Genomic DNA, 15,512 nt, shown 5'->3' with positions numbered 1-15,512 from the left:
ACGGTTAGCCATGTAGTTCTCCAGTGTTTTCTTTGTGCTGGACAGTGGTTTTCAGGTTTCCCACAAGAAGAATTGATAATGTTCATTCCCTAGGTTTGGGAGGGGAAGGACAATTCACTGTGACACAGACTTGTAGGATAAAAGGCTGCCTTTAATTCTATCTCTTCTTCCTCATAATTTCAGGAAATCTCATTTTCCTGATTAAGTCACTAGAGAAAAATAAACTTAATTGCTTAAACAGCATTTTACTTATTTTAGGGTATTATAAAAACAATGTCATATTTTATTATATTGTCTTCTAAAACTTATTTCTTTACTGAAATTACTTCTGGTTTCATCCATGTAGATGTATGTATATGTAGTTTATTGTTTTTTTTCACTGTATAATACTGCAGTCTACAAAAATACAGCTTATTTATGGATTCTTCAGCACAGAATTGAGCTATTTTCAGTTCTTTGTCATTACCTCTAATACTATGAACATTTTTTTCCCCAAGAATAAATTCATTTATTTCTCTCAGTTTAGTTTGCTGTATGCTGCTCGCTGCAAAGATGGGGCAACCGCATAATGTCCTTGAGACCCCAGTTGTAGACCTGTCCAAGTATTGCCCTCAGGCACCAGGGTCCATCAGAAGTCCAAGAGCAACCTCATAACCTGGGCCAGGTATTTCAGTTTCAAATAGTCACCCACCTCCGCTTTAGAGACCTAACATGATGTCACTTCTTCCTGCTATGGCAATAATTAATAGCAGTGCTTTGAAGAAGAAGAATTTTGCCCCAAGTCTACTTTGTCTGCATTGCCTGAGGGAACTTGAACTTGTAGTGGCCATAGGGTGCAATTCCAGGAACCTGGCTTCCATATTCTTTTCTGAGAGTGTGGCCAGAGTTCACTCAGCTGTTCCTCAGATGGTTTCCCTAGGTTGCCACTCTGCCTGTGGGAGTATCCAAACATCCTGGCCTCCAAGCTTCTTTTTGAACAACAGAACAAGATTCCTGTCTATCTTTTGGTGCAGTGAGGTTTGGTCATTCTTTTTATCAGGTTCTGGAATGTGAGCTCCAAGTTTGAAGCGTAAGAATCTCTGCTCCCATACATGGTCCAAATCCTGCACCAGGAATATATTCTGTTCATCTTCATCATGTAAGTCAGCTTTCTTCTTTGCTGGTCACTGGGATTCATCCAAAATACAAGGCTCATGGCCTGAACACCTACTCTCTCTATCTATTGTAGTAGAGACTGCCGTCTCTTTCTGCAATGGGATCTGTGGCTTGGAGGTCAACTTGGAGGCTGCTACAGGCACAATATGCATAACAGGTGCTACAGAGACCAGCTGCAAGGGCCAGGCTGGGAGAACTCAGACTCCCAGCTCAGGGCCCCTTGAACTACCATCAATCCTTTCTACCCCTTAACAGAATCTGCTTTATGGGCATTGCCATTTTTCTGCCCTCCCCTGCTATGAACATTCTTGAACATGTTTCCTTGTGTACATTGGAAAAAAACTTCCTCAAGGTAAATAAAAAGAATTATTGGGTTACACTATGGCACTCTTGAGAAGAGACATCAAACCAGTTTAAAGTAATTATATTCTTATTCATAAAACTAGGTAGTCACAACTTTCTTCATTGCCATATTTAAGTCAAGGGGACAAGAAACTTAGTTCCAAAACCAAAAAGAACAAGAACAAACAAACATACAGTACCTAGGCTCAAAGGAATTCTAATTTACTGTGGATTTTGTTCCCAAATTTTATTTCAGGTCATCAGGGCCTAGTTGTAATGTATGTTCTGGACCAAAACATTGAAACATACCCCAGGATGGCCTCTCAGCAAAGTAGTAGAATAACCTAGGAAAAACAAATTTTGCAGTGAACAGTCCATGGGTTCTCTGAAGCAGAAAGAGTAGTGTGCTTTCATCACTGATGATACCTATTGAACATTCCCATGATGTCAGAATTTGGACTCAGTAAACAGGAAGATGAACAAAAATGGGAAAGGCGAAGTCTGGAAATCCACCAGGTCCATGAGATAAGATAAGTGCCAGGTGTCCCGACATGGAATCAAGGAAAAGAAGAGAGGGGTGCTCAGGGTAAGTGACCAAATGAGGGTTTGAGGTGAGTTGACCTCCCAAATCACACAAGCAGAATGGTGATAGCATTAGTCAATAGCCTAACCTGGCAAAGATCTAGAGCAACTTGCTACTCAGGCAAGGTAGACAAATCAAAGGGAGCTCATTTGGAAAATGGAGTTTAAAGGAGCTTAAAGAGCACCACAGGGTCATGTGGTACATATTACAGAAGCTTAGAAGCAGGTCTCATGACTGTGATGAGATGGAAAAAAAATTATTCATCAAAGTGCCTCTTAGGGAAAATACTGTATTTTCTTGACAGGCCAGCAGCAAAAACTGTTCTTAGGACAAAAAGCTCTGACACTAAAGGCATCAATAATGACCAAGATTTTACAAAAAGTAACAAATGCAATTCTACCAGAGGGAAAAAATGAGAGAAAATCCAAAGGTGAGAGGAGAAAATAGCTAAGGAAAGAGGGGGAACAGTATACAAGAGTCAATGAAAAAGCTTTTCCACAAGTTTCTATAAATCTTCAGCAAAAATGTTCTCATGAATTATAGATATGGATAGACTATTATTTTTATTATTTATTTATAATATTTATTCATTCTTGAGAGAGAAAGATCATGAGCAGGGGAGGGACAGAGAGAGAGGGAGACACAGAATCTGAAGCAAGCTCTAGGGTCTGTGCTGTCAGCACAGAGCCTGATGTGGGGCTTAAACTCACACACTTTTGAGATCATTACCTGAGCTGAAGTCAATGCTTAAATGACTGAGCCACCCAGGTGCCCCGATAAGGGGAATATATTTAAATCAAATCTAGTAAAGGCTGAATTTCAAATTTGGGTGGATGCAGGCTGGAACCATGACAGGATGAAAAGTTGTGAAGGCTGGAAATGGATGTAACCTAGAGGAATTAAGTAGGGATTTTTAAACTACCTTGGGGGACATCTGGGTGGCTCATTTGGTTGAGCACCCAACTATTGATTTTGGCTCAGGTCATGATCTCATAGTCTCATTAATGCTCTCTCTCTTAAAATAAATAAGCTTCAAGATAAATAAAATAAAATACCTGAGAATAACTTTGGTTTATTGTCAACTGTGGAACTGGTATACAAATTAACTCACTTTGGATTAAAGAGGTAGAACCTCTTAGCTAACTTCTGCTTTGCACAGGACAGCTCCAAGAGCCCCAACACTACGTAGAAAACTAGAGTGCTGAGATTAATACAGGATCTTTGGCAAGAATGATCTGAGACTGTTCTGCTGAACAGTCTAAATCTCAATTTTCTCCTATATTCCATGGTTGGATCAAAATTTTGTCCAGAGCCAAGGAGTTGATTTGAGATTCTGAGGTTACGATGAAGACACTTTAGGCAAGGGGTCAAATTCATACCACACATGCCTCACAATGAACAAGTGGAATCAGTAGCCAAATACTGACAACCAAATACTGCCTAAAAGGGCTTCTGGCATTGAATACTGAAGTTGTTTACACATATAGAATGTGGATTATTTTGAAAGCAGCATCATGAGGTTTTGAAATAGTTTTCCTTTTTGTTAAGTTTGGACTCAAAGATAAATCTTTTACATATGAGCCAGGTGAAGGCATTAAAGAGGTATCATGGTAGAGTGTACAATGAAAAAAAAAATTGAAAACAAACAAACAAAAACTCTGGAAATACAGACACATAGAGAATCCTGGGGAGAGACCAGGTGGCAAGAGAAAGGCCAAGTAGATTGCAGCATCTAGCACATGCAGCCAGATGCTTCGTTTTCTCATAGATTTAGTTTTGCTACTCTTCTAGATCCAACATACTTTTTATTAAAGGTTACAACGGACCTTTAATATGGCTAGCTTAAAAAGTAGGGGAAAAGTAAAAGATCCCTCTTGAAATCATAGTCTACTGATCAAAAGATGTTTTTTAAATCACTATAGATCTTTCCCTTCTCCTGTAAGAAAAACAAATGTAAGGTCATCTTTCTTGTCCTTTGTGTATTATTTGTCTATCAACAGCAGTTTTGTTTCCCGTTGCCTTCCTCTTTTTGCATCTTGACCACATGGTTGTCCTGCCCTGCCCTTCACTCCAGTCTGATGCTGGGGTGTGTGACTTCCCCACTCAGACTTGAAAGGGGTATTCCTGGAGGTTCCAGCCTCGGACGTAAGCTCTCCCACACTATTCTTTCGACTCAGAACAGCAGAATATCAAGGTTAAGAACACAGAGTTTGGAGCCAATCTGTATAGTTTCAGATCCTGAGTCTACTACATACAAATGTGACCTCTGATAATGACTGACTCCCTTTGGGCAACACTTTGTAAAAGCATGGCAAAAATTAAAAAAAAAAACATGGCTTTCCTCTCCAATTATAACATAAATGACTTAAAGTATGACAAATGCTTAACATTACCTGGCACACAGCACCATGAACTCTTTGCCATTGTTATGATGATGCTTCAAAAAAGCACATCCACTCCTGTATCTTCAAATTCATGACATCAGGAGAATAACTTTTAATTCTTTTCTCCTCCAATTCTTTAGCTGTAACCTCACCCCTGCACTACTAAATTCCTTTTGGGTATAGTCACCAAATTGTTCTACTAGGATAGCCATGTAACATCCCCCAAAGCAGAAGTCGTCTTCTTTTTCTCAGACAATTTCTCACCTCTGCTCTGTGTTTTCTATGTGGTATCACAGTCTTTCTATTCACCCAATCTCAAAACCTATTGGTCAACTTAAAATAGCTTATTCTTCAATTTCCATATCTCCTCTGTATGACTTCCAGCTATCTTTTTCAGATATACCCTTCTTATATGTTTACCTCCCCCCATCCCCATTTCTTCTTCACCACTTGAGTTCAGACATTCCTAACTGCTTATTTGAATTACTGCCACAGCCTGTGAACTGGTCTCCCTTCCTCTACTCTCTTGTTCCTTAAACATACCTTCTATATGAGCAGTAAATCATCGTGTTAAAACCCTATCTGCCCTAATTACTCCCTTGCTCAAATTACACTAAATTTACAACTATTTAATAGTACTTTAAAGCTCATTAGGTAGATTTTCAAGATGCTTTATGACCTGCCCACTAGGTATGCCTTCACATCTGTCTTCCATGACAATCAAAGCTTTCTCTACTCATCATCGTCCACAGCTCAGAGATACCCAATCACACCTAGTTTGCTCACCATGTTTTTGCTGACTAGAATATATTTCTTTCTTTCTTATCTGAGTTTATCAATATTATCCTCAACCTTCAAGACCTAGTCCAAATTTCCCTTCTGCATGAAGCTTCTCCAACTGCTTCCCCTGCTTCATTAAACTGAGCATTTCTTCCCTCTCCAACACTGTATTGCCATACTATATACCTGAGAGCACTTACTATGTATTTGTGAGAGGACTAGCAACTTCATATTAATATCTACATTACTTATAGTATCCCCATAACATAGGTAAGCATGATGGTCTCAATTTGCATGCACAGAATTTGAACATGACAGGGGTAAACAAGTTACCCAAACACATTGCTAGTAATAGGCAGAAACAAAGAGCCATATCAAATATATGTATCTTTTAAATCAATGCTCATCTCATCATTTATTTCATTGTTCTTTGAAGGACCATCTAGTAGAAGCCCATAGAGTACTTACTAAAATACGAATTCCTAGTCTGTTAGAGAAGGGTAAGAAATTGGCATCTTTAATAATTTCCCCAGGTGATTCTCATGCACTGGCAATTTTCAAAACAGTGCCATAGTTCATTGAACCTCTCTTTTATTACCTCAATTATTGTTGGTATTAAATTCAGTGGTGAACTAGTTTCTTGAGGGAAAGAATATCTTCTTTCTCTCTGTATCTGCCACAGTTCACAGCACAGTGCCTTATAGATAATATATACTCAATAAATTTTACTTGAATTATTGCCAATTTCTGTGTTTCATCATAGCAAAAAAATATTATGAACCTATTAAGAGTCAGCAATATATATTCCTTTATGGCAAGCTGTGAAAAATAATTTGAAGCTCTGATTTAACATACATTTTACACAAACACATTCTCAAATATATTAATTGTAGGACATTTGGAAGAATGCAAAAACAAAAATATCACCCAAGAACAATGTCTTGTTTCATACTTGCATACATCTTTAAGGATTTCTATGTACATTTCATATCTTTTAGGAAAATTATATAAATGTACATAAATTTATTTCTTTATGAAAGTGAAAACATCAAGAGTTTTTATCAATTTTTAAGGTAAGATCTGATGCCACTATTTAACTATTTGTATAGCGACCTTTAATTTGCAAAATTATTTCCAGATTCTAGTGGCGCTTCCAAAGTAATATAAGTACTCTCTTCTTTTAAGAAGAATTATAGAAGTTCAGCAGAGAAACAAACTCATCTATTTGACTTCCAGTGGGGTCTTTTTTTTTTTTTTTTTTACTGAGTTTTTAAATTTGGTTATGACAGCAAGTTCTACACCACAATGATTAGAAAAGCCCTTCTCATGTAAACAAAATGCAATGTATGCCCAAATTAACAGAAAAAGGAAGTTCTATGAAGGTATTCAGTAGACGGGAAAAAATTGCAACTCTGCCCCCTGAGGTTCATAAATTCTTTAGGCTCACTGTTTGCAGCTAATATAGACAATGTTGATTCCCAAGGGATAGGTAATAGCGTTTACCTATGAAACTTTAACACAAGAATGAAAGTTATTTTCCCCCTATTTTCTTCACATATCTAAGAGATATTCTACCCACTAAAGGTAAAACAAAAACAAGAACCAAACAAAAAAACAAAAACAAAAACAAAAGCACGTTATGCTAGGAGTCACAAATGGGGAGTCTTTAAGCAAAAAATAGTGACTTAATAACTTATTGTCTCTTCCCTTACTAAAAAGTCTATTGTAAGAACAGTAAAATAATCAAAGCATAAAACCCAAAGGCCACAAATAATAGAAAATGGTAACAAAGTATTTTTGGAAATAGTAGAACAGAAAGAAAAATGGTAATTGACTTTGTAAATGCAAATAGCCAAAACCCAGGACAGCAGGAAGAAAAATTAAGAAGCAGAACAAATTGTGCTAAAGGTCCCAAAATGTTCATAGAAAGTTCACTTTAATTACTTCTCAAAGTAGTACTTGAAACAAGTGGATTGATCAGTCTTAGATCCCCAAATCTTTTCCAATATTCCACATATCAGATTAACAACATAATCCCAACCTCAGAATAAGACCAGAGAAATATGTTCTCAAACAGATAATACAAACTGGACTCATACCTCACACCACATGCAAAAATTTACTCAACACAGGTAACAACTGAAAATAAGAGCTAAACCATAAAACTTTTAGTAGGAGACATAGGGCTAAATATTCATGACCTTGGATTTGGCAATGGGTTCTTGAATTGATGTTAAAAGCATAAGCACAAAAAGAAATACATCAATTGGACTTCACTGAAATTAAAAAAATTTGTACAAAGAACGTTATCAAAAAAAGGGAAAACACAACATACAGATTAGGTGAAAATATCTGCCAAAAAAAATATGTGATAAGGGTTTAGTATCCAGTATATACAATGCACTCTTTAATGTTTTCCTTTTTTTCTTTTTTTTTTTTTGAGAGAGAGAGGAAAAAGTGGGGGAGGGGCAGAGAGAGGGAGGCACAGGATCTGAAGCAGGCTCCAGGCTCTGACCTGTCAGCACAGAGCCTGATGTGGGGTTTGAACCCACAAACTGTGAGATGATGATCTGAGCCGAAGTCAGATGCTTAAACAACTGAGCCACACAGGTGCCTCTATAATGCACTTTTTAAATTCAGCCACAAAAGTAAGAACCATCTTATTATAAAATGGACAAAGGACTTAAATATTTCTCCAAAGATACAAATGGCCAATAAGCAAAAAATACTGAATATTATTAATCATTCAAGAAATGCACATTAAAATGACCACAACAGATTTCACTTCTACACATATTGGACCACTAGGAAGGCTATAACACGAGGAGGAGGAGGAGGAGGAGGAGGAGGAGGAGGAGGAGGAGGATGGGGAGGGGAGGGGGAGAAGAAGAAAGAGGAAAAAGTGGAAGAAGAGGAAGAAGGAAGGAGGAGAAGAAGAGGAAGAAGAAAGAAAGAGGAGGAGGAAGAAGAAAGATGGAGGAGGAGGAAAAGAAGAAAAAAAGAAGGGGAAGAAGAGAAAGAAGAGGAAGAAGAGGAGGAGGGAGAAGAGGGAGAAGAAGAAAGAAAGCAAAGGAAGACGAAAGAAGAGTGGGGGGAAGGGGTAGTGTGGGAGCTGGAAGAAAATAAGTGTTGGAAATGATACTGAAAATTGTAAACTTCACATATTACTAGCGGGAACATAAAATGGTTCAGCCACCATGGAAGATGTTTGCTCACAAGGTCAAGCATAGTTTCCATATGGCTAGTCATTCTACTCCTCAACATATATTCTTAAATATTTTTTAGGTATACACTCAAACTAACTGAAAACAAATACACGTACAATGAATTTTCAGTGCAGTGCTTTTCACAACAGGTAAAAGGTGAAATCAACCCAAATGCTCATCAGTGGATACATGGGTCAGAAAATTGTGTGTGTACACACACACACATACACACACACACACACACACACACACACGGAACATTATTCAGCCATAAAAAGGCTGAAATGCTAATAACAATAACAATAATAATAATAACAATAATAATTACGATGTGGGTGAACCTTGAAAATATTCTACTAAGTGAAATAAGCCAGACACAAAAGGTTGCTTATTGCATGTTTCTATTTCTAGAAAATATCTAGAAGAGTTAAATACATAGAGACAGGAAACAGATTGTTGGTTGCCACAGTCTGGAGAGAAGGGGAAACAGGGAGTAACTGTTTCACGGGTATGAGATTTCCTTTTTGCACTGATGCAAATGTTTGGCACCTATATAGAGGTAGCTGCTACACAATATTGTAGATGAATTAAATGCCAATGAATTGTCAACTCTAAAATTGTTAATTTTATGTTATGTGAATTTAAAACCTCAGTGATTTTTAAGAATTATTTTTTTTAAAGCATTGGGTCACTAGGTGGCTCAGTCGGTTGACCATCTGACTTTGGCTTAGGTCATGATTTCATGGTTTGTGATTTTGAGCCCCATGTTGGGCTCTGTGCTGACAGCTTAGAGCCTGGAACTTGCTTCAGATTCTGTGTTTCCCTCTCTCTCTCTGCCTCTACCCTGCTCACTTTTACAAACACACACACACACACACACACACACACACACACACAGAGAGAGAGAGAGAGAGAGAAAGTAAAAACATTAAAAAAAAAGAATTCTTTTTAAAGAATAATAGAGAATCCTTGGACAGAAGTATACCAGGCACACTGTGAAAATAGGCAAATTAAGTTAAACCTAGGTATTAAATGAATCCCTCATTTCTATTTCCAAATTTGGTTCTTCCAGAATTCTGAAAACAGCATTTTAAAACTTCAAGGAAGAACATAAAAAGCATTTTTGTGTGTGAGAACTCTAACTAGCCCTAAAGACAAAGACCTAATTGTATGCAACACTCATAAGCCAAATTGTGCAGCCAGATCATGTTCCAGCAAAGTTGTCAGGTGATGGCATTCACAGGAAGGCAACTTGTAATAAACATTTTAGGGCCTTACTCTTAAATTTGAGTCCATAGCAATGGACAGCCTTTCACATGAAAAGCAGGAATCAAAACAGAAAAAGTGAAAAAAGCAACTTGAAGAATTGTAGGCCATGGAGGGAATTCGAGACATCTAATAAAAGAGAAGATATCACAACAATTAAATAAGAATAGGGTGATTTAAAAAAAAAGGAACAAACAGTGAAATTGATAGAGCTCTGGAAACCAACAAAACATATGACAGGATAGATAAAATTCTCCACAGGAATGTGGGACAGTAAGTTTGAGTAAAATTACAAGCAAACAGGTTAAATTAAAAATAAGTAGAAATGAGGGGCGCCTGGGTGGCTCAGTTGGTTGGGCATCCGACTTGGGCTCAGGTCATGATCTCACAGCTCATGGGTTCGAGCCCCGCGTCGGGCTCTGTGCTGACAGCTAGCTCAGAGCCTGGAGCCTGCTTCAGATTCTGTGTCTCTCTCTCTGACACTCCTCTGCTCACACTGTCTCTGTCTCTCAAAAATAAATAAAAACATTTAAAAAAATGTTTTAAATAAATAGAAGTGATAAATCATCTGAAGAATTAAAAACTGAAACAAGTGAAAAAAAGGTGGGGAAAATAATCAAAGACTTAATTAACCATATTTCTATTTCAGAATTGAATTCTTCTCCTTTGATTTTCTTGTATGCCCTTTCCAATCTGACTTTATTTCCCACCATTTATTTCCCACCATTCTACTAAAGTAGCTCTTGTTAAAGTCACCCATCATCTCCAAGTTGCAATATTCAATGTCCAGTCTTCATCTCCCTGTACCTCTGTTTCATTTCATACAGTGGCTTACTACTTCCCTCCTAAAATTCTTTAATCATTGGATGTCCTGAAAACTACTCTCTACATTCTCCAAACAACTGACTTAGGGCCTTCCCCTTAGTCTGTTTTGCTATTGCTGTATTCCATGACCTCTTCTTTACAGACACTCCCTTGATTGTTTCATTCATTCCCAATGTTTTAAATAGCATTCCCAGGCTGATGATTTTCAAACATAGGGCCTTACTCCAGAACTCTTCCATGAATTACATCCTCCTAGACCTAAGTACTATTCAACACCACCCCCCCACTGGGATATCAAAGAAAATTTTCAAACTTTCAAGTTATCAGACAGAATTTATTATGTTCAGGTCTCAAATTTGTTCATTCTCTAGGCTTCCCCATCTCAGCAAACAGTAGGAATGTGCTTCCAGTTACTCCAGCCAAAATTCTTGCTGTTATTGTCCATTTTCTTTCACATTTAAGATCCAATTCATTGGCACTTCACACGAGGTCTCCCTTTAGAATATGCTCAGAATCTAACCTTTTATCTTCTACTCCACCTCTATCCACTGTAGTTCAAGCTACACTATTTCACAGCAGCCCCTTGTCTTACCTCATTCCTACCATCTTGCCCCACGTTATATCCTCTACAAAGAAATTTAGGGAACATTTTAAATTGTGAGCCAGATTGCACAAATCCTATGTTAAAAAGTCTCCAGTTAATTTCTCTCATTCAGAATAAAAGCCAACGGCCTTACAAGGATTTAAGATACCACATAATCTCTATTTCTACTGCTCTATACCTTGTCAAATCTAATGCATTACACCAGCTTTCTAGAAGTCCCTCAAATATGTCCGATATATTCATTCCTTGATATCTTTACTCTTGCTTTCTTCATATATTTCCTCTTTTTTTAAATTTTTAAGCTACTATCCATTATTGAGGGACAAAGAGAGACAGGAGAGGGACAGAATCTGGAGGAGGCTCCAGGCTCTGAGCTGTCATCACAGACCCCAACAGGGGGCTCGAACTCACAAACTGTGAGATCATGATGTAAGCCAAAGTCAGACTTTAACCAACTGAGCCACCCAGGTGCTCCTTCAGATATATTCTTAAATGCTATTTTATCAAGGAGACCTTCACTGACCATCCTATTTCTTTTTTAAAAATAATTTATTGTCCTATTTCAATAATTTATATGAATAATAAAAATGTGAGCAATGTTTTAATTTACCAAGAAAGCTCTCTGAATCCTACCACCCATAAAAATTATTAAACAATCAGCTTTGAGGGGGCCACTGTCCCTGCAAATAAAGGTATATGTATTTAGGATGAGTAGAATGCTATTTCTGATGAAAAGTTTTATTTTACTTAAATAATGTGAAAATAAAATGAAGCTGAATCAAATGTTCAACATGGGATAAATGTTTACCATGATAGGTAGTATTTTTCAAAGCACCATGAAAGATTTAAAAGAGATTAAGAAGACCATTGCAAAGATGAAGTCTTTTAGACAATATATTGAATGAGAGTAGGTATTTCCAAATGATCTATCTACTAAGAGGTTAATATCCAAAATATATTTTTCAAAAACTACAACTCCACATCAACAAACCCCAGATAATCCAATTAAAAGTGGACCAACAATATGAATACACATTTTTGCAAAGACACAGATAGCCAACAGACACATGAAAAAAATGCTCAATCACTGATTATCAGGGAAATACAAATCACAACCACAATGAGGTGACACCTGACACCCATCAGAAAAAGAAAAAGGAAAGAAAAGAAGAAAAACAAAGAAGAAGGAGCAACAAGTGTTGGTGAAGATGTCAAGAAAAGGAAACTCTTGTGCACTGTTGGTGGAAATGTAAAGGGATGCAGCCACTGTGAAAACAGTATAGAAGTTCTTCAAAATATTAAAAATAAAATACCGGGGTTCCTGGGTGGCTCAGTCGGTTGAGGGTCCAACTTCGGCTCAGGTCATGATCTCACGGTTCGTGGGTTCGAGCCCCACATTGGGCTCTGTGCTGACAGCTGGCTCAGAGCCTGGAGCCGGCTTCAGATTCTGTGTCTCCCTCTCTCCCTCTCTGACCCTCCCCTGCTCACGCTGTTCTCTCTCAGAAATAAATAAAACATTAAAAATAAAATACCCCATGATCCCATAATTCCACTACTGAATATACACACAAATAAAACAAAACCGCTAATTTGAAAGATATATGCACTCTATGTTTATTGCAACATTATTTACAATAGTGGAAGCAATTGTTTACAACGTGGAAGCAATCCAAGTGTTCATTCACAGATGAATGGATCAATAAGATGTCGTATATTTATATATATAATAGAATATTACTAAGCCATAAAAATGAAGTTTTCCCATTTGTAACAATATGGATGGATCTAGAGAGTATAGTGCTAAATGAAGTCAAAGGCCAAAACAAATACCATACGATTTCACTCTCACACAGAATTTAGGAAATGAATGATGAGAAAAGGTACAAAGAAAAACAGACTCTTTAATACAGAGAACTGGTGATCGCCAGAAAGGAGATGAATGGGGATACGGATGGAATGAGTGAAGGAGATTAAGAATCCATTTATCATAATGAGCCCTGAGTAACATATACAATGGGTGGATTATTATATTGTACACCTGAAGCTAACATTGTATTTTTTCCTAAAAATTTTAAACATTTTTATTTATTTTTGAGAGGCAGAGGGAGAGGGAGAGAGAGAGAACATGCATGAGCAGGGGTGGGGCGGAGAGAGGGAGAGGGAGACACAGCATCTGAAGCAGGCTCCAGGCTCTGAACTGTCAGCACAGAGAGCGTGAACTCACTAACTGTGAGATCATGATCTGAGTCAAAGCTGGACGCTTAACCAACTGAGCCACCCAGGTGCCCCAAACATTGTATGTTAACTATACTTCCATTAAAAAGATGAGTTTTTTTTTTTTAATTAGAGATTTCAATGTAGTTGTTCCTCTGATGATGTAATCACTTTTTAGAAATTTTATCTCATCTCCCCAGTTTTAAGATTCATATTATTGATTTTATATTACCAATGTTTAATATTCACATTCCATTCTATAATCATAGTCCTCATGGCTCTTTAGTTGCAACTCAGTGTTTAAATGGATTCAATGGTGACTATAAGTTAACCAGTTTACCATTCCAGTTTTTTAAATTTTTATCCAAATTTTAATGGGTTGGACTTCCTTTTTTGTTTCAATAAGGGAGCATGGATGGTACATTCCCTGGGTTCTTTTATGTTTGAGATTATTTCTCTGCTGATATTGTATTTAAGCTCTGTCTTTGCTGAGTTTACTTTTCAGGTTCACACTTTATTTATCATAAGCTAAATAGATGCTTCTCTGCTATATTCTGCCACTGAATGCTAGAGTGGATTCATCTGCAGCCACCTGGACCCTTTTCTTTTAATGCCTCCATCCATCTAGATGAATGAAAGATTCACTCAGTAGAAGAAGGATATACAGTCATGACAATTATTTTGTAGCGCTTTTCCTGTATTACACCACATCCTTTTATATTAAATGCTAACCTTGTTTTAGTTTAGGGAAATTTTATATCAAATTTTTCAAGCCCAATTTTGTTCTATCCATTGGATTTCTACTCCAGGAACACAAGCTGTCATCAGGTGAGATTTTTAGTGGCCATCTTTTGTAATTATTACATTCTCTCCAATTTGTTTATTTATTGCTTATTTTCTCAACATTCTTCCTGATTATCTGAAGTCTTCTATACATGCTATTGTCTGCTATTTCAGATCTACGTATTGCATTATTTGTTTTCTCCGTATTAGTTTGACTGGTCAATTGTCTTTCTTACCTCTGCAGGGGCGCCTGGGTGGCTTAGTCGGTTAAGCGTCCGACTTTCGCTTGGGTCATGATCTCGCGGTTCGTGGGTTCAAGCCCCGCGTCGGGCTCTGTGCAGACTGCCAGCTCAGAGCCTGGAGCCTGTTTCAGTCTGTCACTCCCTCTCTCTCTGACCCTCCCCTGCTCACGCTGTCTCTCTCTCTCTCCTAGAAATAAATAAAAAAAAATTAAAAAAAAAAAAAGATTATTTACCTCTGCAATTTTCTTTGTAATCTCATTTGTAAGTGAATATCTCATTTTGGCAAATTAGTATTTTTAACTAACTTGTTCAACATCTTGGAGCACTTGTGAAGTAATACCCTGCATGTGTTGGGGGTGTGTTATTTCATATTGTGTTCTTTTCCTTGATGCCTTGTATTTACTATGCTTTTAAATTTTCTCCCCACACAGATACTATCATTTACTTCTCAACATTGATTCCTTCTCCCTAAGTAAAAAAAAGTCTAATTATAGGCACATGGATGCTTGGATTAAAATTTTTCCAGCCTCCATTGGAATTAGCTGTGGTTATGAGGTTGTGTTTTGGCCATCTTGACATAATTAGAAATGCAGTTAACAATGTGATGTTAACATGTAGGAGGTGGAATATGTCTTTTGAAAAATTCCTTCCCTTTTCCTGTCTAAAAGGCGGATACAAGGCTGAAAACTGAGTCATCATTTTGGTGCTGTAACCATGTGTCAAAGCCTGGATCTCTGGTCATGTTAGCGGCCTTTAAAAATCTGAACATCTGTGTACAGACTCTCAACATGACCAATTATTAAAAATATTGCTTTGCTTAGCATAATACTCTCTGGATCCATCCATGTCGTCACAAGAGATTATTATACTAAGTGAAGTAAGTCATTCAGAAGAAAACAAATACCCTGTAATTTCATTCCTATGTGGAGTTTACGAAATAAAACAATGGATCATAGAGGAAAAAGAGAGGTAAAACAAGAAACAGACTCTTAACTATGGAGAACTGATGGTTACCAGAAGGGAGGGAGTAGGGGAATGGGTGAAATAGATGTTGGGGATGAAGGACTGCACTTGTTTTGATGACCACTGGGTGTTGTATTTAAGTGTTGAATCACTAAATTGTACATT

The 15,512-nt window shown here is 37.4% G+C and overlaps 1 pseudogene; it reads right to left on the bottom strand.

Annotated features, from left to right (window-relative positions):
* Positions 1–628: 628 nt before the first annotated feature.
* Positions 629–15,126, bottom strand: LOC120225994 (annotated as a pseudogene).
* Between the last annotated feature and the right edge of the window lie 386 nt (positions 15,127–15,512).

The sequence above is a fragment of the Hyaena hyaena genome, unplaced genomic scaffold (assembly GCF_003009895.1).
Source record: "Hyaena hyaena isolate Hyena2069 unplaced genomic scaffold, ASM300989v1 scaffold_1545, whole genome shotgun sequence".
In the NCBI taxonomy this organism is placed as follows: domain Eukaryota; kingdom Metazoa; phylum Chordata; class Mammalia; order Carnivora; family Hyaenidae; genus Hyaena; species Hyaena hyaena.
This window is presented reverse-complemented; position numbering and strand designations above follow the sequence as displayed.